Raw genomic sequence first — 24,046 nt, forward strand, 5'->3', positions numbered from 1 at the left:
AAATTTTAAAAAACAAGATATATATATATATCCTAACATGAAATAGAGTAGATCTGCTTAAGGCAGCTTACTTTATAAGAGAACACTTAAAACTGTCCAATATACGTTGAATGTAGAGTTCTCCTGGCAACATAAGTCTCCCTCTGTCTTGCCTACATTTGTAAATTGTTCAGCCAAGCCTCCCCCCATAGAATATACATGGATCATCTCAAGCCTTTCTGAATTAGCAGAAATTCCAAATTTTGGAAGTATGAGAATCCCTAAGTTTTATTGTATTCCTAGGATATACTGTGCTCCTCAGACAGCAGTTCTAGCTAGAATTCCAAGCCAGGTACACATCTGTGCTCTTGCCTGTTACCTATTTTGACATAGGAAGTCAGGGGCCAGGAGGCACTGGGCTCACATGACAAAACATGCCCACGCACAGCAGTAGCACCCGAAGGTCCCCACTCGTCTGTCACCTGCCACCACTTGGAACTCTTTTATGCCCAGGTGCCTCAATCTGTCTTGCTGTTGCTTTGTCTGTCTTGGCTTCCCCTTTATTCTGTATTTGTGGTTCTTTGCATGCCTCCCCCGGCTGTTCATTCCTGTGTTGTCTGTAGGGTATCCTATACCCAGCAAGGACCGTTTTTCATGTCATTGTCCAGCAGTAGATCTGGGGGTGTATCATGTCTTCTGTCTTCCCAATGAAGGCAGATTGGTCTCTGCCACAATTATTATAGAGAAAAGAGGATAAACCAGGATACAGGGGACTAAAAGCTAAATTTATTAAATTATCAGACTTAAAGCCCTGGCATTTGAGATGCTCACTGAGTGACCTGAAAGGGTTCTTCTAAAGTATAATTCGGACGTTGAGTTTGTTCTAGAACATCAGTGTCTGCAGCAGCAGCAGCACAATCCTGCCACCATGGATCTATCACTCAGTCCCTGGCAATGTGCTAAGCACTTCTGTCCATTTCTTACCTATTTCCTGTTTCAATGTCCCTTTCTCCCGCATGTTAATGTCTTGGATTAGAACTACACATTCTCCATAAAAGTCGGGCTAAAATCCATCCATACTAATGGATAATGCCAACAGGATTTTTTGGATACTTTTTTTGTCTCGTGTTTAGCCATAATACAGTTCGTGCTCTCCCACGTGGACAGGACGGCAGCAAACTGTAAGAATTAGAAGAGGTTCACCCTTGCGCCTGGGTGGCTCAGTGGGTTGGGCCGCTGCCTTCGGCTCAGGTCATGATCTCAGGGTCCTGGGATCGAGTCCCGCATCCGGCTCTCTGCTCAGCAGGGAGCCTGCTTCCCTCTCTCTCTCTCTCTCTCTGCCTGCCTCTCTATCTGCTTGTGATCTCTCTCTGTCAAATAAATAAATAAAATATTAAAAAAAAAAAAGAAGAGGTTCACCCTTCCCCCAAGTAGTTTCCTCCGTTGTGTCAGAAAACTGGTATGATGTATTGGTTTGTTAGAACAGGATTTTACAGCCATATTCTGGGGAGGAAAACATAATAATGATACAGATGTATAGTGTCTACTATGTGAATGGACCCACTAGCATTATGACCATATTGTATGCCTGCCTTCTGGAAGTCAGAAGTTTTTCGCTAAGGAATTCAGGGAGCCTTAGTGTGGACCTGATGACTTGCACTGGGAAAAATACTCAGGATGATTATAACTACTATCATTTATTAGTCTCTTATATACTGGACATTGTGTTAGATACCACACTTTATTCAACTTCTTGAAAAAAGGGCGATGTAGCTGTTGACTTCTATTAATCAGAGAAGAGAACTAAGGTGCATGGGAGGCCACATGACTCACCCAAGGTCCTACAGCTGGGGAGTAGCCAGTCTGCGGTCCTCACGCATGTTGTGATCTTCTTCCCCAGCCGCCAGTGGCTCCCAGTGTCCTGGGCTCAGAGAACGCTAGAACCTCACATCCAGCCCTGCGGGAGACTCATGTCAGTCTCATAGGTTTTACCTCTGAAACACAATAGATCCACTTCATCTTTTGCCACCGCTACTGCCCAAGGCCAGCAGCCGCTGCGGGGACTCCCATCTCCTAAATGGTCCCTCCTTGTGCAGGTTTCTCCCCATCCAACTCATTTTCCATGGAATGCGTGTCTCTTCCCAGATGCACATCAGATCCCCTCACTGACCTGCTTAAAACACTTTAATGGTTTTTCCCATTCTCTTAGGGTAGAAATGAAAATCCTCCCACATGACCTGTAGGGACCCTGCATGATTTCACCCAGTGTCATCACCACATGCATTCCCACAGCCCCTGTGTTCCAGACACACTGGCTTTCTCCCTGTCCCTCCAGTGTGTTGGACTCCTTCCTACCACAAGGCCTCATTCGAACTTCTCATCCCCTTCCTCCAGAAAGACTTCTCTGATTGCACTCTCATTCATACATGCACACACGCACGCCTCTGTGTATGATAAACTCACTTCCACAGCAGGAAGCCTAGTTACAATTAAAGAGTTACTTGTTATTTAATCTCTAGGCACCACCTCCAAATGGGAAGCTCCAGGAGAATAGGGATTACATTTAAATCTTCACCACTTGTAGCCCCAGATTCTAGCACAGGACAGGCACCTAGCAGGTGCTTAATAAATATATGTTGATTGACTAAATGCCCTAATTACTCCAAAGCCCTCCTCCTTTTGCTGATCACCACCTTGCGTCCATTGAGGATCAGTGTCCGCATATCACCCAACCTGGGAACAGGGCATTAAAGGAAGTCCAGTGACATGGAAACTGTGTGCTTGTTATCTAGCATGATCTGAGCTGTTCGTTGAGTTAATTTTCTCTCCCTTCTGGGGACATTTACTCTTTCAGGGTAGAGACTGTGGCTTGGGAGGTCTCTGACCACTTGCTTTGAGTGGAAAAGCTGTGGTCCAGGAGGGGCAGGTGAATGAGCTGGCCCCATCTTTGGTTTGGGCCCAACAATTGTTGATTTCCCATCCACAAGTAATCGTATCCAAATACATTAGTGCCAAGGGGCAGCTTTCATTAGAATCTCTTTGTTCCGTTTCACTAACTTCACATCCATGCAGTCCTCCCTAGGCTAAGCATTGCTAATTGTGCAGAGAAAAGACTATGAACTATGGCTAAGCATTGCTAATTGTGCAGAGAAAAGACTAGAACTATGGGATTCCAGAGTCTTATTTGGTAGGCCCCGTTCATTTCATTGTTTGAAATTTGTTTACAGTCTGATACTTTTTTTAGTTGCCAAATATAAACAGATTTGCTTCTTTAATGTTTGCCATCTTGGAAAGAATATTTTTTTTAAGATTTTGTTTGTTTATTTGACAGAGATCACAAGTAGGCAGAAAGGCAGGCAGAGAGAGAGGGGGGAAGCAGGCTTCCCGCTGAGGAGACAGCCCGATGTGGGGCTCGATCCCAGGACCCTGAGATCATGACCTGAGCTGAGGTCAGAGGCTTAACCTACTGAGCCACCCAGGCACCCGGAAAGAATATTCTTGAAACAAAAATCAGACACAAACACAAAGAATGCTTCTCAAAGAAACCACACCACAGTGTCTGTGAGCGCTATCTCCAGGGCCCTGGGAGCTCAGAACAGAATGTCGTGATTTGTGCTGAAGCTCTTTCCTTGGTATTCATCGTAACCCTGTACATCTCTATTTATGAAAACACCGTGAAAGCAGAAATGCACTCAAACTTCCCTTCTGGCCAGGAGTTAGAAACACGTGTAGACCTAACAAGTTTTTCCATGTAAGAAGATCATTTTATCAGTATGGTACTGGGGTAAAAAAAATGGTCAATCAACAAATACTTTTGAAAGTGCTATGAGAGAATTAAAACAAAGAAATAAAGAAACACACCAAAACAACAGAGTGGAGGCTGCACCCCCGGCCTTGGGGAAGATGCTCTCTAGTTATGGTGCTAAGAGGGGACCCAGTGATAAGTGGAGAAGGAATACTCATCTTTGATGAAGTCAGGAAGGACTTCCTGGAGGAAGTGTGGCCGGAGAGGCCCAGGATGCACAGTAAGGAGGCTCTGATTTCAGGACGAAGATGACCTGAACTGAATCCTCACTTTATTATATTTTAATAGGTGATGTTGGAGAAATTAGCTACACTCTCTAAGTTAACTTCTCATCTGCAAAATGAGGGCAAGACATACTGTCTAGGGTTATTCTTGTTTTGCATTTAAAGATCTATGAGAAAATATACATAAAGCATTTAGCATGGTGTCTGGCCCACAATAAGTGCTCAAAATAATTAGAATATATTATAATAATAATTATAATTATTTTATTGAATAATTGAATAATAATGATTATTCAGGAATAATCACTTACTGTTGTTGTTGTTTTAGTTCCCAAAACAGGCTTGCTTGCCTCTGCCTTTGCACAGGCTCTCTGCTCCCCCTCCCAAACCACTCCTGCCCTGTCTCAAAGGTTGCCTTCTTTCAGGACCGAATGCGAATGTCAGTTCCAGCAAGAAGCATCCCCCTCATCCTTTGTGGCTTCTGGAGCCTTATGCCTGCCTTGTTATCACAACGTAGTATCAGCCTGACTCTTCCCATCAGCCTGACCTCTGACGCTGTCACACTAGCCTCTGTTTCTTCCCACAGTAGGTTCAGTGATTACTAGTTGAATGAATGAAGAAACGAATGAGCTCCTTCTCTCCTATAATTTTTTGCTCCATGCAAAGAAAATGTGAATCCAGAGTGGATCATCTAGCGACTGGCTATTTAAGTCGAATCCCAGCAAACAGGAAGGGAGAGCATACTGTCTGTCAGCTCTCCAGGCTCTTTCCCTAAGCAGGTGCTCCCCGTAGGTTAATTACTCCTTCAGGAGCTCAGGATGAGTGATGATCGCTGTGCCATCTGCCAGGGGCCCTGCCCACCTTGGCAAATGGATCTTTTCAGAGGATGACTGAGTGGAAGTCCTGGTGGGCTTCTGGGAGGCAAGTCGAGCCCATGGTGCCCTCAGTACTGCAGATCTCCTGTTTGTCAGATGCAGAGCCCCTGCTGCCCGGTAGAGCAGAATGCAAGCTCCTTGTCAGAAAGGGAGAAGTTGGAGTGAGCAGCACCTTCTCAGCACCATGCTCAGTAAACATGGGTTGAATAGATGACGACTTTCTCCTTGTCTATCACTCTTTCATGTGCCACTCAGCTTATCCCAGCCAGGTTCATCCTCTTAAAACATCTCATGCCTCTCTTCTGCTGAAAGACCTTCCTTCTTTCCCCATTGCTTATTCTATAAAATCCAGATTCTCCTGTTGGGCCGATGTTGGCTTGGGTCTGGCCCCAAATGATACTCATCCTTTTCCTCTTTGAGTCTTTTTTTTTTTTTTTTGAGTCTTTTTTTTTTTTTTAAGATTTTGTTTATTTATTTGACAGAGAGAGAGAGATTACTAGTAGGCAGAGAGGCAGGCAGGGGGAGAGGGGGAAGCAGGCTCCCCGCTGAGCAGAGAACCTGATGTGGGCTCCATCCCAGGACCCTGAGATCATGACCTGAGCCAAAGGCAGAGGCTTAACCCACTGAACCATCCAGGTGCCCCTCCTCTCTGAGTCTTCACCCACATCTGTGCTTTGAAGCTAGAGGTCCTGAACCCAAGTCCAGACTCCATCACTTAATAATGGTGCTCGATAGAGAAAGAGACACCACTCCTTAGAGCTTCAATGTCCTCATCCCTAAGAAGGGAACCCTGAAATGTGTAAACGGACTGCGTTTTGGAATTCACTCAGTTAGAAGCTAATGTGCTGCTGCTAGTATGTGCCTTCTTAAAACTGTGCTGCTGGTTCAAACCTCTGTACCCCTGTACAAGCATGGGGCTACGTCATCCTAAACTTAAAAAAATGCTGAATTGGGAGAAGTGTCCCAACGGGGCCTGCCGCGTACCCGGGAGCTGGAGGCATACGGCAGCCGCGCTCCCTGCAGCAGCATTGGGGAACCACAATGTAAAGTGTAGCCCCAGTTCCGCTGTATTTGAAATCCCGACCGTCCCACTGGGAGCACTGTGACGGCTACAGGCTAGCCAACAGGCAGGTTCCCTAAAAAAGTCAGATTCAGGGGCGCCTGGGTGGCTCAGTGGGTTAAAACCTCTGCCTTTCGCTCAGGTCATGATCCCAGGGTCTGGGATCGAGCCCCGCATCGGGCTCCTTGGCGGGGAGCCTGCTTCCTCCTCTCTCTCTCTCTGCCTGCCTCTCTACTTGTGATCTCTATCTGTCAAATAAATAAAAATAAAATCTTAAAAAAAAAAAAAGTCAGATTCAGCCCACTGCCCCCCCAACAGGTCTGTGACTCAGAGTAGATGTGTCAAGGAACATTTTCAAGTAAGGGTCCAGCGCTTGGGTACCCGGTGAAAACTTCCCCAGGAAGCTGTTGAGAGGGTTTTGAGAGGGGCCCCTCCGGGAGTCCTCTCTGCCCCACGTCCTGGCAGTTCTCCCCACAAGGAAGCATCTGCAGACAGACACCCGCGCCACAGAGCTTCTGGCCACACATCACTGTTTTGTTCGCTGACACTCGGTGCAATGTAGGGGCAGGGCCACTGAAGGCCTGACCACCCCGTGCCACCCAGCCCAGCTCCCGCCCCTCATTAGGTGTGCTCAGACACACGACATCTTTCCTCCCCAGAGAACTGCTATCGAAACTCTCAACGTAGGACTTGAGTTCTTGCCGAGGGGCGGAGGGGGTCAAGGTCTCGCTCTCACTCTCACTTCAGCCTTAGGCTCAGTGATGCCAGGGACCAGGTCTTTATTCTGCTCATCCCTCTATCCACAGCTCCTAACACAATGTCCAGCACATGGCGGATGTCCAGTAGTATCTGTGGGGTGGATGAATGAGTGTTTCTGTCCGTCAGTCATTTGCTATTTTGATTCCGTCTGATTTTTTTTTTCCCCCGAAAGGCAATTGCCAGGTAACGGGCAGCCTAAGCTGCATACACATAACCTATGAGCTGAAATGAAATGTGGTCTTTCTCTTCCGGGGGCATCTTTTTGGTGGCTGCTGCTCTGCCTTGCCTGGGGAGTTTTTTCCGTGCCCAGGTTTCCTTCCTGCCAAATCACGGTCAATACTAAGAAGACTGTCTGTGAGGGACTCCCAGGCTTTCTGGGCTGACAGGGGCGTGCGTGGAGGGCGGTGGGCCGGGGCTGGCTGTCAGCGGTTAGGGTGAGACACGGTATCTGTAGAGGGAGGCAGCGGCTCTGTGGCATTTGTCCTTAGAAATAGGCCGTTCCATTTTCTGTGGGCCCAGAAGCACACAAGTTACTGACCATGGCCCATGGCAGCATGAGACGGGACAAGAGGCTCTGTGCTGGGTGCATCAGGCCTCCCAGGGAGCTCCCGGCGTGAGAATTTCCAGAACTGGACTTCTGCAACTTCTTTTTTTTTTTTTTTTTCTATAAAGAAGAAAAAATTCCAAATGACCTTTCAAACAGAAAACACCTTGTGTAGACTTTTTTCCGCGAGTTGGGCTCCCTGCTCTGCAAGGAGTCTGGTTCTCCCTCCTCCTCTGCCCCGACCCCGCCATGCTGCTGACCCGTGCTCTCCATCGCGTGCACGTGCTCTCTCTCAGATTAATAAAATCTTAAAATCACCAAGGTGCTTGAACCAAAAGAAAATTTCCCTCTGGTTCAGCTGTGACTCCAGACAGGATCCAAAGAGGAGTTCTACGATCTCTTCCCTGGGTTTTATGGAGACTTACTTTACCCTTCTGTGTTAGCCTCTTAAGGCACTGCGTCAGCCTTAAAAGGGCACAGGAAAGGGCCGGACTTCTGCAACTTCTATGAACGAAGCTGCAGGTGTTGCCTGCGGATCCCGCCCCCCCCCCCCCCCAGGAGTCTGTTTCTAGGCACGAGCCGGGGAGGAGCCTGGAAGCCAGCTGTGGGAGGTGGTGTGAGTAACTGTTGTCTGGTGAGGAGTGTCAGGGCGCATATTGGAAACCACACTGGCTGACCTCGGAGCCCCAGAGGACAAGCCATTTGGCCTCCAAGCATGCCTGCCTGGTTTATTGTTTGCCTAAATATAGGCCTTTCTCCCTGGCAGTCCTGTGTGGGGAAGACTGAAAAAGGGGTCATCTCCTCCACACTGATGGCCCTGGGTACAATGGCTGCCCCCCGCCACCCACTTGAGAGCCATCTTTAGGCAAAGATGCAGCCAAGGGTTCCCAAAGGTGAGAGTGGATGCTGAAATGACCAGTCCTTGCCCCAGCAGGGGCTGTTTCATCTGGGGGTGTGCCTCCACCTCCCCTGCTGCCACTTCCCAATGGTCCACATTCTCCCACCCAGGCACCAGTGTGAGGCATCAGGCCATCTCTGCCAGCGTTTCCCCTCCCCCATGGAGCCAGGCTTTGTTTGTCTGCCCGGGCACAAAACTCCTCAGGTAGTCTTCAGATAAATAACCTACCAGTCAGGGGAGACAGCTATCCCTTCAGAGTAAGCGAGGCAGATGGAATCCCAGGAAGTCTTACTTCCCCTTGGTCAGACCCCTCTCTCTGCTCCTCTCTGAGCCACACCACCCTGGCTCCGGAGCGGGCCTGCCTTTGATCCTGCCTCTGCCACTCTCTGCATGCCCCCAACTTCGAGTAGGTGTGTTAACCCCTCTCTGCCTCAGTTTCCTCATTTGTAAAGTGCAGGTCCTAATAGCACCTACTCATAGGATTGCTGTGATGACTCAATGATTTAAATCTCGTAAAAGCTTTAACATAGTGTTGGGCACATGGTAAGCCCTCAACAAATGTTAGCTATTGCCATTATAGCAGCAACAATAATAATGCTTAATATGATTATTGGACATTGGGTGAGGTTGGGAATCACCTTACCTCTGTTAGCCTTGGTTTCCGTATCTACAAAATGGACACAACAAGAGTCCCAAACCCACTGGGTTGTTGGGAGGATTGAATAAGTTCTTAGAACAATGCCTGGGAGTAGTAAGCACTCACCAAGTAGTAGCTGTTGGATTATCATTATGATTGCTCAGTATTTTTAGTGAGTAATTTATGATTTATTATTGGGTCTGGGTCAACGACCTATGACCTGATGCAAAAAGTCATGCTGAGGGTTGAAGTCCTGTGTCACCAGCCCAGGGACTTTGGGCAGAGGTATTTTGATGACCTTAGGCAGGGTTACTCTCTCCATGTATAAAATAGTGCCCATTTCACTTCCAAAGACAGGATGAAGAGAAAGTGGGGGAACAAGTGTGAAGGTGTTTTGGCTCTAAAAGTTCTATTTTAAATAAGGTAGTACCTGAAATATTAATTAGAATCACTCCCAGCTGTTTAGATGTTAAAATAAATAAATAAATAAATCCTCTAAAGAAGGATGTAATGTCAAACGCTAGAGATTTTAAAATTCTGTTTGGCATTTCCTCCTTGCAAATGGCTCAAACAACCACAGAGGGGCAAGAAGCAGCCCCCGAGCCAGGTTTCTACACAGAGGGAGGATCCATGGGCAGCAGATGTGATATACATAGCGGCCTCTTTCACCTGTCTTTCCCGGGCGTGGCCCCAAATCCAGAGATCTGGAGGGACCCCTGCATGGCAGGCAGGTGAGCCGCCCAGTCTTTACACCAGTGTTTCTCAAAGAATGATAGTCCATACAAGTTAGGGATATATGGGAAACCTTTTAAAAAATTATTTTTAAGGGGTAATAGAGAAAACTATAACTCACCCATTAAATTCTTGATTTTACTGATATTACTGTTTTTCCTCTTTACATAATTTTTAAAATGCAAGCCAATTTAAAATCTAAAATTTACTTACTATAAGTGTAAGCAAACATGCCAAAAATCGTGAAGGTGGAAAAAAAAATGACAAAAGTTTGGGAAATGCTACATTAAACACATCTTTATGGAGTACCTGTTACTTGCCAAGCACTCTATAGAGGGCTGCTGGGAATGTCACTTTTAATAACATATCATCCCTGGCCTGAAGCTTTCCACCTACTATGAGAAATAGCCACGCCCACGCTAACTAGGACACAATGTGAGAGGTAATACGCTAGCAGTGAAAGAAAGTGCAAAGTAAACCAGGTAAGGTGGGGTCCATTCCACGAGGTAAATGAGAAGGGCTTCAGACAAGAATGACATCTCGCTGCATGTCGAGCTTGCTCAGTCCTCCAGTTAATGGTACGTGAGCAGTACTGTGCTGAACAGTGTCCCCATGGCCACAGAGCTCACCTGCTCGCAGGCCACATAGGCTCAGACATAATGATAAGGAAATACATGAGGCAAATGCAAATTTTCGCAAATGCCAAAAAGGAAATGAGCTTCAGAATAAGGGAGGGCCCTTCTATGCGGGCCCTACCCGCATAGAACAAAGATAAGGCTGAAACACAAGAGGAGATGCCACTAGCCATTGGAAGGGCGGCCTGAGAGTGTCCCAAGCAGAGAAGACGCAAGCACGGGCTTTGAGGCCAGAAAGAACTTTGAGATAGTCTAGGAACAGAAACAAGGCCAGTGTGACTGCAGGTCCGAGAACAAGAAGGCAAGTGGTCCATTGCCAGAGTCTCAAATGGCCTCAGGGGCCAGAGTAGAGTTTGAATTTGATTCTAAACTCGGTGAGAAGTCAAGAGGAATGATTGGGGTTGGGGGAGCTGTCATGAACAAATTTGGAGAAATGGACACCAGGCCAAGGGGACAGTTAGAGCAAAGGCCAGAGATGAAAGGGCATGGTGAACTTTAGGAACAGCCAGTATAGTTAACTGTAGGAAGGAGCAAGGGTAAAGCTAGAACAGGTAGAAGCCCAGTGGCCTAAGGCGTGGAATACCACAACGGGCACCTGGGACTTTAAATCTCTCTTTGAAGGCCTTAAATTGTGGTATAATACACATAACAAAATCTGCCATCTTCACCATTTTTAAGTAGGTCTTTCACTAATGTTGAGGATATTTACACTGTTGTGCAAGGCATCTCCAGAACTCTTTTCATCTTGCAAAACTGAAACCCCAAGATAACCTGCCCCGGCACCCTTGGACCCTGGCAGCCACCACTCTGATTTCCGCCTCTGTGAATTTCACTACTCTCAGTACTTTACTTAAGTGGAATTATACAGTATGGGGTTTTTAGTGTGTGTGTGTGTGTGAGAGAGAGAGAGAGAGACTGGCTTATTTCACTAAGCCTCATATTTTCAAGGTTCGCTGATGCTGTAGCACGTGTTAGAAGTTCATTCCTTTTTAGGGCCAAATAACTGTCCATTTTGTGTATATACCCCATTTTGTTTATCCACTCAGGTTCCTTCTACCCCTTTCCTATTGTGAGTAATGCTGCTGTGAACATCACTGTACAAACATTTCATCATGACCTTAATGTCAGTTTTTTCAGGTATATGCCCAGAAATAGAATTGCTAAATCAATTTGGTAATTTCATTTTTAACTTTTGAGGAACTGTCATACCATTCCCCACACCAGCCACATCATTTCACCTTCCCACCAACCCTGCACGAGGGATCCAGTTTCTCCAGATCCTCTCTAAAACGTATTATTAGGACTTAATCCTTCTAAAAATAGTAGTCATCTTAAGGCACTGTGGTTTGGCTTTTCATTTCTGTAATGATTAGTGGTGCTGCACATCTTTTCATATGCCTGTCAACCATTAGTATGTCTTTTTTTAGAGCAAAGTGTATTCGAGTCCTCTGTTTTTTAATTGGGTGATTTTTGTTGCTGAGTCAACTTTATCTGTAACATAGCAATGACAAGCTAAGGGGTTCTTGAGCAGGACATTAACATAGATCAGATTGTAAGTATACATCTGGCAGTAGGAAAGATGAAATGGAGGGTACAAGCACAAACCAGGGCTCCTGGGGTGGGTGCTATGATGACCCCATGGGGAAACGACAAGGTGGTAATGACCAACTGAATAATGACTCATGTCTGCTCCTGAAAATTGCATCCCCAGATTGGAAATCTATGTTCTCTCCTAGAGAGATGAGCTTCTCCTCAGGACTGCATATGCTGAGTTGGGTGGATGGATAGACTTAGCTTTGCTGTGTTTGGGGACCCACAGATTGTCATTTTATGGTGCTCCTGACTTCTGAGTTACTGCCCCTAGAGAAAAGCACTATTGTCATTGAGCGACCTGGTGTGTGGAACACAGCCTGTGCAAATCATTTTCTGAATGGTGAGCTGCTAGAAAAGCTGATAGAGATCCCAGAATTTACCCATCTGGGTTCACAGCTGACCCTTGTCGGCTGACTTCTAATCTGTTTTCCAGCAGCTAGCTGAGCTCTGAAATGTGTCATTTAAGGCAGTAAGAAGACCAAGACTCACTTGTTTACTGCCTTGAAATGTAACAAATGACATTCTCTTTCTTCATACTAGAACAGGCATGAGGCTTAGAGTTGACAAACCTGGACTTGTCTTTGAGACTGAGCACATCATCCTCAGAATCTTGGTTTCCGCTTCTATAAAATCAGGGAAATGGTACCCCCCCTTTTGTTTTACAAAATATAGACTACATATTGCCTTATTCTGTGTTCACACCAACATCCTCCTTTTGTACTTGCCTGTAAAGCAGAGATGGGAAAGCTAAACATGGCAGTGCCCAGACTTCCCTACGGTTCTGGCGGTGACTGGATATTTCCATCTGAGACATTTCTACAAGACTGGAATCCAGAACTGAGTCCATTGGGAAGAGAGGGGGCCTGCCAAGGATCCTTCTTGCTGGTGTGGCTCCTACAATCCTGGTGTGGCTATGCAGCCAACTGTTCTTAATGTAGCTTTTAAAATCCCCACATGGGGGACGCCTGGGTGGCTCAGTTGGTTAAGCGGCTGCCTTCGGCTCAGGTCATGATCCCAGCGTCCTGGGATGGAGTCTCACATCGGGCTCCGTGCTCAGCGGGGAGCCTGCTTCTCTCTGTCTCTGCCTGCCACTCTGTCTGCCTGTGCTCGCTCTCGCTCTCTCTCTCTCTCTGACAAATAAATAAAAATTGAAAAAAAAAATCCCCACATGGTAGCTAGATGGTCTGACTTGGAACCAGCTGTTGGGGCAGTTGCTTCCTGCTCCCCGTGCGTGTGCATTGTGGCAGCTCCCTTGGCTGGCCAGTTCTGTGGTATTGTTCCTGGGAGCTATGCCCAGAGAGATACCCTGGAGCCCATCCAACAAGTTGGTAAGCATTTCATCCCATTTGCTACAGAATTGATAGATGCTTACAAAATTATTGGTCTTCTTGCTGAAGCTCTGGAGGAGCTCCTGTTAACCTGTGGTGAATCCCAGGCTCATTTACATGTTTAGGAAGACAGCACAAAATAACGAACGTTCCTAGCACTCTTCTTGACTCCTGGAGGATGTCAGTCAGTACCCGTTGGCTCTGAATGAAACTGGGACTCTTCTCGGTAGAAGAGACCATTGCTTTCCTCTATGACAGAATCTCAAGGGTACAAGGAAGGGATTTCTCTGCCTTTTCTTTCCTCTCTGCCAAGTCCTCCCACATGCTTACAGATCCCCAAGAAGTTTTTTTGGTTTTGTTTTTGTTTTTATAAAGGGAAAAGACTATCATTTAGAAGTAAGACTCAAAACTCAAATATTCCTATATTCATTGCACTGGCTTGTGTTGAAATGAGGCTCAGTGGTTGATTTGGGCTCCTGTACTAAAAGGGGGACTTGAGAAAGAAGGAGAGAGAGGTATGGCGGGTACTGGACCCCTGTCTATAGGAAACAAAGAAGCCTGCAGAACCCAGGAAGGGAAGCCAGAAAAAGCCTGGAGCTAGGAGTGTCCTCCCTCCAAAAGGCCTGTCTCCCAGAAGCACGTGGAGTTAGGATGCTGTACAGTCCATGCCAATGCACGGCCTCCGAATTCCATTTCTGTGGCCCTGGTGAATAACGGGAGGTTGGCCAGAACCACTGAAGTGCCAAGGGCAAAGGGAGCAGAGGCATGAAGAGAGACTGGAGAAGTAGGTGGGGACTAATCAGGCAGGGTTTTGTAGACTATTTTAAGGACTCCTGGTCCAGCAGTTACCCAACATTTTCTGCCAAGGGCCGGGCAGTCTCTGTCATAACATTTCACTCTGCTCGTGTGGCCCCCAAAGCAGCCCCCCACAATAAATACATCAATGAACAAGAGGCTGAGTTCCAGTAAGCTTTACTACAGGCAGCAGGCCGGATTTGGGCCCCTGGGGCCGTATTTGCTGGTGCCTGGCTTAGTCTAGGGACACAGAGAAGGCTTTAAAAGAGAAGAAAGTTACCCGATCGTGCTTATGTTTGTAAAAGACCCCTCGCACTCCAGGGTGGAGAGCTCATTGCGGGGAGCAGACGGTTTGGAGCAGCCCAGGAAGAGGTCGTGGTGGCTCAGGGAAGGCGTTGCCAGCAGACACAGAGAAGTAGTTTGCACACATACTTGGAAATGTAAGTGATAGAACCTGGTGATGGGGTGGGAAAGGGAAACATCCAGACACATGCCGAGACCTCTGGCCTGTAGGCTGTTCTGGGCATCAGCTTATTTATCCTTCTCTTTTTTTTCTTCCAGCTAATAATTTGTTAAACCCTTTCCCAAAAATATTTTCAATCCAGGCCTTTCTTTTCTGCTCATGGGCCCTCTATTGTTGTCCCAGTCGTCAAGACCCCAGGCTGGAATCATCCTTGACTCCTTTTATCCTAGGAGTCCTGCTCTTTCCTAATTAAGTATGTGATCTGTGTGTTCTGCCCACCATCTGCAGTTATAGCCACACACCTCCTCCCCCCATGACCTTGGTGTCTCTCTCTCTCCCCCTTCAAAACCTCTTGGTCTTGGTCAGTCCTTTCTCAAATGCACCACACACATTCCCACCGCTGCAGATTTTTTCTTCACATTGGTTCCCACCCTGTCTGTAGGACTAATCTTGTTGCAAAGATAAAGACCTACCTCCCTCTGAAACTTGTTCCTTGACATAGTTAGTTACACTACAGGATAGGGCCAGTTACTTTTCAAAACCTCAGTTTGCTCATCTATAAAATAGGATTCATTTTATTAATAGGAGGAATAACATATTGGCATGAGTATTAACTCACAGAATGCATTTAGAATGTGGCAAGTGTTGAGCTAATATTGCTTTCCTTCTTCCACACTCCCTAAGAGTAGTTTCTTTTGTTGTTCTTATTTATTTATTTATTTATTTTTACTTTTAATTCTTTTTAGAGAGGGAGAGAGTGTGGGGGAAAGGGAGGAGAGGGAAAGAGAGAATCTTAAGCAGGTTTTATGCCTAGCATGGAGCCCAGAGCAGGGCTTGATCTCACAACCCTGAGATCTTGATCTGAGCTGAAATCGAGTCGGACGTTCAACAAACTGAGCCACCCAGGTGCCCCCTAAGAGTGGTTTAAATAATTAAGTAAGCATTTACAAGTAAAATACTTAGAATAGTGTCTGGCACGTAGTATGTGCTCAGTAAAGGTTGACCTTTTTTTTTCTTAGTGTAAGTGTCAAGCAGAGTTTATAAACTCTGTTCCCTCTGCTTGTCATTCCTTCATTATGATAATCAGTTTGGGGAACTTACAGATCAAGAATGCAGGGCGGAGCAGCAGCTTGGAGCCAGAATGGGAGAAGATGCAGCCGGAGGCAGGAGGAGGGCACTAATGGTGTGCATTTACCAAAATCAACTTCACCTAATTTTTAATTTTGCTAATGGCTAGCTTTATTTGAGATGTCATGCTGAAATAACTCTTTTAATAAAGGAAAACTAATGCACTCATCCCCCCTCCCCTTCCTCTACATCAGCAAGGACTTGATGCAATGATGTATATCACCCTTTTATTTTAATTAAGCATATAGCTGTGAGAAGCTTGTAAAAATGTTGCCAACAGAGAAATGCTTTAACGGATGTGAACTTGAGGTTGGCTTGTCCCATATATCTTTACTACATAAAATTGCCCTCTTCATCTTGCACGTGAGGGGAATAGACGAGCCCCAGTGTACACCTCTGGGTGGAAGCAGTGGAGGAAATGGGGTGTTTGGGAACACGAGGACTGTGCAGTTGTGAGCGCTTTCAAGCAGGCTGAGAAGAGAAAAAGAAAAAGGAACACTGTCTTCTGCACATGATCATGTGCAGGGAAATATCCCCTTGGAGGTTCTCTATCACTTTCCCTTCTACATGTCTTGTGACCGATGATGTCTAAATACACAGATTTGGAGGGAAAAGATGAGGATTTTAAGTCTGAGGCCTGGGATTAAACTCCAGTCGTCCAGCTCCAGAGCCTCTGCCTTCAGCCATCATGCTAAGCTACTCCCCCACTGAAGGAGCGTAGCAAGGGGTCATGCAAGGAGAATGCAGTGATTCCATTCCATAAATGAAGGAGTGAGCGATGCGTCGCCGGTATTGATGTGACACCTTGCGCCTGGTTTATCAGTGAGTGTGGCCCGGGAGACTGAGTGGATGGTGTCTGTGATTCCTATTTAAAACAAAAAAATGGGGCGGGGGGGCGGCTGGGTGGCTCAGTGGCTTAAGCCTCTGCCTTTGGTTCAGGTCATGATCTCAGGGTCCTGGGATCAAGTCCCGCATAGGATCTCTGCTCAGCGGGGAGCCTGCTTCTCCTTCTCTATCTGCCTGTCTCTCTGCCTACTTGTGGTCTCTCTCTCTGTCAAATAAATAAATAAAATCTTTTTAAAAAATGGGAGAGATTATCTTTGTGTACGGTGTAAGAGAATGGTCGAGTTTCATTCTTCTACATATCGCTGTCCAGTTTTCCCAGCACCATTTATTGAAGAGACTGCCTTTTTTCCATTGAATATTTTTTCCTGTTTTGTCGAAGATTATTTCACCATAGAGTTGAGGGTCCATATCTGGGCTCTCCACTCTATTCCACTGGTCTATGTGTCTGTTTTTATGCCAGTACCATGCTGTCTTGGTGATCACAGCTTTGTAGTAAAGCTTGAAATCGGGTAACGTGATGCCGCCAGTTTTGTTTTTGTTTTTCAACATTTCCTTAGCAATTCGGGGTCTCTTCTGATTCCATACAAATTTTAGGATTATTTGCTCCAGCTCTTTGAAAAATACTGGTGGAATTTTGATTGGAATGGCATTAAAAGTATAGATTGCTCTAGGCAGTATAGACATTTTAACAATGTTTATTCTTCCAATCCAAGAGCATGGAACCGTCTTCCATCTTTTTGTGTCTTCTTCAATTTCTTTCATGAGTGTTCTGTAGTTCCTCGAGTACAGGTCCTTTACCTCTTTGGTTAGGTTTATTCCCAGGTATCTTATGGTTCTTGGTGCTATAGTAAATGGAATCGATTCTCTAATTTCCCTTTCTGTATTTTCATTGTTAGTGTATAAGAAAGCCACTGATTTCTGTACATTGACTTTGTATCCTGCCACATTACTGAATTGCTGTATGAGTTCTAGTAGTTTGGGGGTGGAGTCTTTGGGGTTTTCCATATAAAGAATCATGTCAAAAGACCCCAACGTGAGACAGGAATCTATCAGAATCCTAGAGGAGAACATAGGCAGTAACCTCTTCGATATCAGCCACAGCAACTTCTTTCAAGATATGTCTCCAAAGGCCAAGGAAACAAAAGCAAAAATGAACTTTTGGGACTTCATCAAGATCAAAAGTTTCTGCACAGCAAAGGAAACAGTCAACAAAACAAAAAGGCAACCCACGGAATGGGAGAAGATATTTGCAAATGACAGTACAGACAAAAGGTTGATATCCAGGATCTATAAAGAACTTCTCAAACTCAACACACACAAAACAGATAATCATATCAAAAAATGGGCAGAAGATATGAACAGACACTTCTCCAACGAAGACATACAAATGGCTATCAGACACATGAAAAAATGTTCATCATCAGTAGCCATCAGGGAGATTCAAATTAAAACAACATTGAGATACCACCTGACACCAGTTAGAATGGCCAAAATTAGCAAGACAGGAAACAACGTGTGTTGGAGAGGATGTGGAGAAAGGGGAACCCTCTTCCACTGTTGGTGGGAATGCAAGTTAGTGCAGCCACTTTGGAGAACAGTGTGGAAATTCCTCAAGAAATTAAGAATAGAGCTTCCCTATGACCCTGCAATTGCACTGCTGGGTGTTTACCCCAAAGATACAGATATAGTGAAAAGAAGGGCCATCTGTACCCCAATGTTTATTGCAGCAATGGCTACGGTCGCCAAACTGTGGAAAGAACCAAGATGCCCTTCAACGGATGAATGGATAAGGAAGATGTGGTCCATATACACAATGGAGTATTATGCCTCCATCAGAAAGGATGAATACCCAACTTTTGTAGCAACATGGACGGGACTGGAAGAGATTATGCTGAGCGAAATAAGTCAAGCAGAGAGAGTCAAGTATCATATGGTCTCACTTATTTGTGGAGCATAACAAAGAACACGGAGGACATGGGGAGATGGAGAGGAGAGGGAGTTGAGGGAAACTGGAAGGGGAGATGAACCATGAGAGACTATGGACTCTGAAAAACAACCAGAGGGTTTTGAAGGGGCGGGGCGGGGGGAGGTTGAGGAACCAGGTGGTGGGTAATAGCGAGGGCACGTACTGCATGGAGCACTTGCATGGAGCACTGGATGTGATGCCAAAACAATGAACACTGTTATGCTGTAAATAAACAAATAAACGAAAAAAAACAAAACAAAACAAAAAAAAAAGGGAGAGAAACTGAGTTTAAATAAGCCAGGAAGATCGAGACTGAGAAACTTTCTTATACAAAAGCGGTTTTAAGAGAAGAGCCTTTCCCCCAACACACATACACTCTCAGAGAAGTAGGCTTGCCGTGGAAGATGGAGAAAGAAGGGGCACCTGGGTGGCTCAGTGGGTTAAAGCCTTTGCCTTGGGCTCAGGTCATGATCCCAGGGTCCTGGGATCGAGCCCCGCATCGAGCTCTCTGCTCAGCAGGGAGCCTGCTTCCCCCCCACCCCTGCCTGCCTCTCTGCCTACTTGTGATCTCTGTCTGTCAAATAAATAAATAAATAATCTTAAAAAAAAAATAAAGATGGAGAAAGAAGGTGGGGGTGCAGGGTCTCCACACATGGGGGCTGTGCGAAGACCCTGCATCCCCAAACGGCCCCTAACCAGGACACTGCGTCCCCAGCCAGCATAACTGCTAATACACCTAGTGGGCCCTGTGGAGAGCAAGCACAACCTAACTAGAGGCAAGGACGATCACCTCAGAACGAATTATCCATCAGTGAGACACGTCGCAGCCGCAGGTGGGAATACAGAACCTACCCCCCCATCCCCGCCCTGTGGGGCTACATCTCACCCACTTCCTTACGCAGGTTTAATGCACCTTCCAGCCCTGGTGAGTGGAGTGTACAGGCAGTCAGGGCCTCTCCACACTGCTTCTCAAACTGTCGCCTTCTTTCTCCACGATCCCCAAATACAGGCCAAATGAATCCAATCAGCATCCTGATCTTCCCCAAAGGCAGGGCTGACTTCTTTCCTCTGTAGCCTTTTACTATCCTCTTCTAGAATTCTGTCTGAATGGGATCAGACATGCCAAAGTCACTTATCTTCCAGAATCAAGGCCATTGTTAGAGAGAGTCTGCTGTTCCGGAAACTGGGTTCAATGATTCCTGCTAGAAAGAAATGACTGTCATTTCCATGTAGGAAAAGCCAAAGCCCATGTTTGATTTTATCTGTTCTAAATTGCTGAGTGTGTACTACTGACTGTGGACTTGACTCTTCTCAAAGCGAAGTCCTTAAATAGAAGAAACCATATTAAGTAATATCAAATTGAGTGTAGATCCCCAAAACATGGCATGGAAAAAAGTTCTTAGCTTTTATGTTCCCACTTTTTATCAATGAGGAAGTGACTTTAACCCATAATGTATAGAATCCAAAATATAATTTATTGTTGAAAAATTAAAGCACTCGGTGGTATTTAATGTGGGAAATAAAAAAGCCTAGCATGTGATTCAATGTGTCTTTATTAAATAAGGGACTTCTAAAGTGTTTTAAACAAAGAACATTATTATTTTTATAAAAATCAAGTACTACCTAACCTTACAATCTAAAAGTTCCTCATCACAGCCATAGCTATTATTAAAAGCTTGGGTATCTTTCAGAAAGTTCCTATGGTTAATCGAATAGAATCAGACTACATATTTTTCTGAAGTTTACTATTTCACTTAACATATCGTGGCAATGTTTCCATGTCAGAACGTAATTGTTTTCGAATAAACTTCTTGGTATTCTCTGATCTAGATGCGCTAGAATTTAGTTTAACACTAACCAGGCAACCATCGACAAGATTTAAGTTGTTTCCAGCATCACTGCGACAGTGTTGTAGTAAACACCCTTCTGTGTCTATCTCTGGACATGACTCTGAGGATATTTGTAGGCTAAATCTCTAGAAGTGAAAAGGCTGGGGCAGACCATTTTTAAGAAGAAATGAGATGGGCGCAAACTAAAACCAGGGTTCTTTGAGCTACACAAAAAGCAGAGCTTTGCCATCCCTGTATCACCTCGAATGCATCACTGAGGCTGTGACATGGTCTTTTCCGAAGAGCTTTAGGGAGAACCCCACCCCCGCCACCAGGCCCAGAGGCTCCCCTGCCGCCTCACCTGGGTGCTTGTTGGGGGGGGCATAACCCTGCCACGTGCCTCTGTCCGTGGAGCCAAGCCGCTGAGAGCTGAATTCTTCCACGGGACTGTAATTAATGGCGAGTGCAAGAAAGTTGTTGGGAACACAAATCGGGTTCACAAACCTCTTATAAAATAAGAGGTTTCTTCTAAAACCCCTCACCTTAGCGCAGCCGTTGACATCGTGGCTGGGGCCCCTGTGACAACTGATATATAAACTTCCTTTACCCAAGTATTACTGGCCCCAGGGACCCTCTAAATCTCATTTTCTTTTACCCAACTCGGAACACTGGGCAGAAATGCATATATGTATAAGACAAATGCAGTGTACAGCTGAGACTTCCCCTGCTAGGAGTCTCTCCACACCTTGAATTTTGGACTCTCAAGCCGTTTTTAAATGCGGCTTCATTTTTCTTCCCTGTCATTACCTGATTTCATCTGAAAATCTCAGCATGTGGTTCTCTTTTCCTTTAATTCAGTAGATTTGGCATTGCTGTTTATTATATCAATGTGACATCTACCTAATGTAACATCTTTAGAGCACCAGGATGTGTTTTGTTTTGTTTTTAAAGGGGGGTTTAACTCTTCAGGGCTAACTGGAGACTGTTTAAATTTATAGAGGTGACTTTAGCCCTTTGTAGATCTTCCTCTAGATAGAAATATATTTGTAATCAAAATGATAATCCATATTCCCTCATTCCTCAGCTGAGATGAATGGAAAGAGACTTGGGGGAAGGCTGAGCTATTTATTCAGATTGTTTAAAGTCAGAGTTAGTCTGTCTTGGGAGAGAAGATTGTATTAGCTTGATAGAGCTAACCCTTTCAGCCTGGGGAGAAAAGAATTACACAATAACAGCACACGGGTTTTCTTGGCTTCTCTGAAGAGGAATTAGATTTTCACATACCAAAACCTTCCATATTGGAGGGTATGCTTCCAGAGATAATACAGACATAAAAGCAATACCAGATTGTTCTTTTTTTTTTTTTTTTTTTTTTTTGATGAGAAGCAAGAGTCATTACAACAGACCCCGGGATTTAGAGAGAAGGCTGGCAGGGAGCCACAGGGGCACGGTGGAAGGGCTATGTCCATCTTTCTTCAATACAGACAGAATTTTGTAGAACAAGCAAATAAAACACAAAACAAAACAAAAACCTGTCGTTCATGTCTGTGGCAAGGGGTGCCTTGTTTGGAGTTCTGGTCGGAATTTTTCAGCATGGAGTATCCGTGAGAAGCAAACAGGGAACCTGACTGTGATTTTTGTCAGGGGACCAGTTCTTCGCCTTCCTGCAGTGCCACACACGGATTCGGAAGTAGGGGAGGAAGGAAGCTGATACAGAGTTAAGGCACCACGCCTCAGACAGAGCAGAGCAGGAGGAGTTTGGAGCAGCTAAAATCTGGCTAACAAACCTCAAGGTGTGTTAACGCTAGGACTTAGCTAGAAGCTGCTATTGACTCTGGCCCTAAGCTCACATCCACTTGACCTTAGATAGGGTGTTGATATCAGATTTTTTTTTTTAAGAGTCTTTCAGGCTCTCAACCTGATGATGATGAGTATGCAATGATGCCTTGGGCCGTCTGTTCCTAGTTACTCATCATCCAGCTGGAGGGATAGAAAAACTCCTATTTAGCAATCCCTTCATTTATTTCTGTCTCCTTTGTACCTCTGAAGCTGAACATATTAGTCATGTTGTATGACAAGGATTGCAGGGATATTCCTAGCTGTTTGGAGGGAGAGGGGGAGAAATGATAGGCAGAGAAGCCACTATCAATAATACAAAGCACCACGGGTGAGGTGTACAGCATTTTGGTGTTGTCAGCAATGTAGCCAGACCCCAGTCAGTCTCCTGTATGAGGTGTCCCCCAGTGGACTTGAGAGAAAAGTTGCCTGGAGAAAGAGATGGGGGAGGGGGAGGGGGAGGGAAGAAAAGGCTCCCTAAGACTGAGAAATACATTATGTCTAAAACTGGCAATCCTTTTTGATGAGTTAAGTGGAAGCGAGTTACGATCTAATCAATGGAATTGATAATGTTTTCATCTTGAAAGGTTAACTGTATTTTTGACACTCCCCTATCTCCCAAGCAACTTGGCTTTTAAGAAAAAAGAAAAAAATCCTCTGGGCAAGGAGCCTCAGATACACTTAATTTAGGGCTGATGTTTATGACTGGTCATTGACCTTGAAATTCCATTAGCGCTAATGAAGGACAGTGCGGGATGCGTCCTGCCTGGAGTCCGGTAAGTGACCGGCTTGGTGCCTGGAGGGGCCCCCCTCCTCCGGCTCCGCACTCAGCTAGGATCTGACTTCACTGGGTCCTTCTGCCTCAGCCAGGCTCTTCTCTGCCTGGCAGGGCTCTCGGGAACAGCCTACCCTGGCTGCAGCTTCTCTTGGGCCTGCCTTCCAGAGGAGAGGAGAAAAGTCCTGTTAGAGCAAGTTTGGCATTTGCTGTATAAGCTTCTCCTTTCCCAGAGCAGTGGAATTCCAATGCAGATACGCTGCTGGCTGAAATTTTCCATCTGAAACTGACACAGATAACAGCTGTAAATATTCTGCTATTGGGATCGCTGGGGTTGTTTCGCTGAAGTATTTTAAAGTAAATTATAGACATTGTGACACTTTATCCCTAAATATTTCAGTATGCCTCATTAAAAAGTAAAAATATGCTCTTCCGAAGCTACAACACCACTATCACACTTTCAAAAAAAATGAATAATAATTCCTTAGTATCATCCAATACCCAGTCCACATGATAAGTCCCCCATTTTTCTAAAAATACTTTTTTTTAAAATATTTATTTGACAGACAGAGATCTCAAGTAGGCAGAGACGCAGACAGAGAGAGAGGGAAGCAGGCTCCTCGCTGAGCAGAGAGCCCAATGCGGGGCTCGATCCCAGGACCCTGAGATCATGACCTGAGCCGAAAGCAGAGGCTTTAACCCACTGAGCCACCCAGGTGCCCCCTAAAAATACTTTTTTAACAGCCGGTTTGTTCACATCACAAACCAAACACCGTGTACACACTGCATTTAGTCGTTACTGCTCTTTTAGCAACAGCCTCTGTCCACATGTGGCTACAAGCGCCTGAAATGTGGCTCCTCAAAACTAGGATGGGCTTTAAGTGTAAAATGCACCCCAGATTTCCAGGACAGCACCAAAAACGAATGTAAACTAGCTCCTTAACAACCCTATATCAGTTGTATGTTGAGATTATGATATTTTGGATATCGTAGATATTATAAAATATATTTAATGTGCTTTTTATTTTTTAATGTGGCTACTAGAAAATTTAAGATTCTGCAGGAGCTGGCGTTTGTGGCTCGTGTTGTTTCTCTTAGATAGTGCTGGTGAAAAACATTACCCTCTGCTTTTAATGGAGAAGCGTTCCTTCCTCTGTTTTTCTCTTGCCCTTGATTTATTGAAGAAACCAGGTCCTGAGATAGCCACTTTCTGGATTTTTCTGATGGTTCCTGCAAGCTATAGTTGAATTTGTATCCCTGTATTTCTAACAGCTGGTTAATTTGGCTTGCTTAGATTCAGGTTTAAGTTTTTTCACAAGAAGCTTCCATGAGTGACACT

General features: G+C 45.3%; 1 protein-coding gene and 1 non-coding gene across 2 annotated transcripts in view; one reads left to right on the forward strand and one right to left on the reverse strand.

The window, feature by feature from the left end:
- The window catches only part of SLIT3 (slit guidance ligand 3), a 597,085-nt gene that overhangs the window by 351,480 nt on the left and 221,559 nt on the right, over positions 1-24,046 (forward strand). The gene's annotated exons all lie outside the window — the stretch shown is intronic.
- LOC123939555 lies at positions 7,603-7,724 on the reverse strand. The gene has a single exon (XR_006817920.1). It is a non-coding gene; the product is annotated as a small nucleolar RNA SNORA26 (small nucleolar RNA).

This window comes from Meles meles, chromosome 3, assembly GCF_922984935.1.
Source record: "Meles meles chromosome 3, mMelMel3.1 paternal haplotype, whole genome shotgun sequence".
Taxonomy (NCBI): domain Eukaryota; kingdom Metazoa; phylum Chordata; class Mammalia; order Carnivora; family Mustelidae; genus Meles; species Meles meles.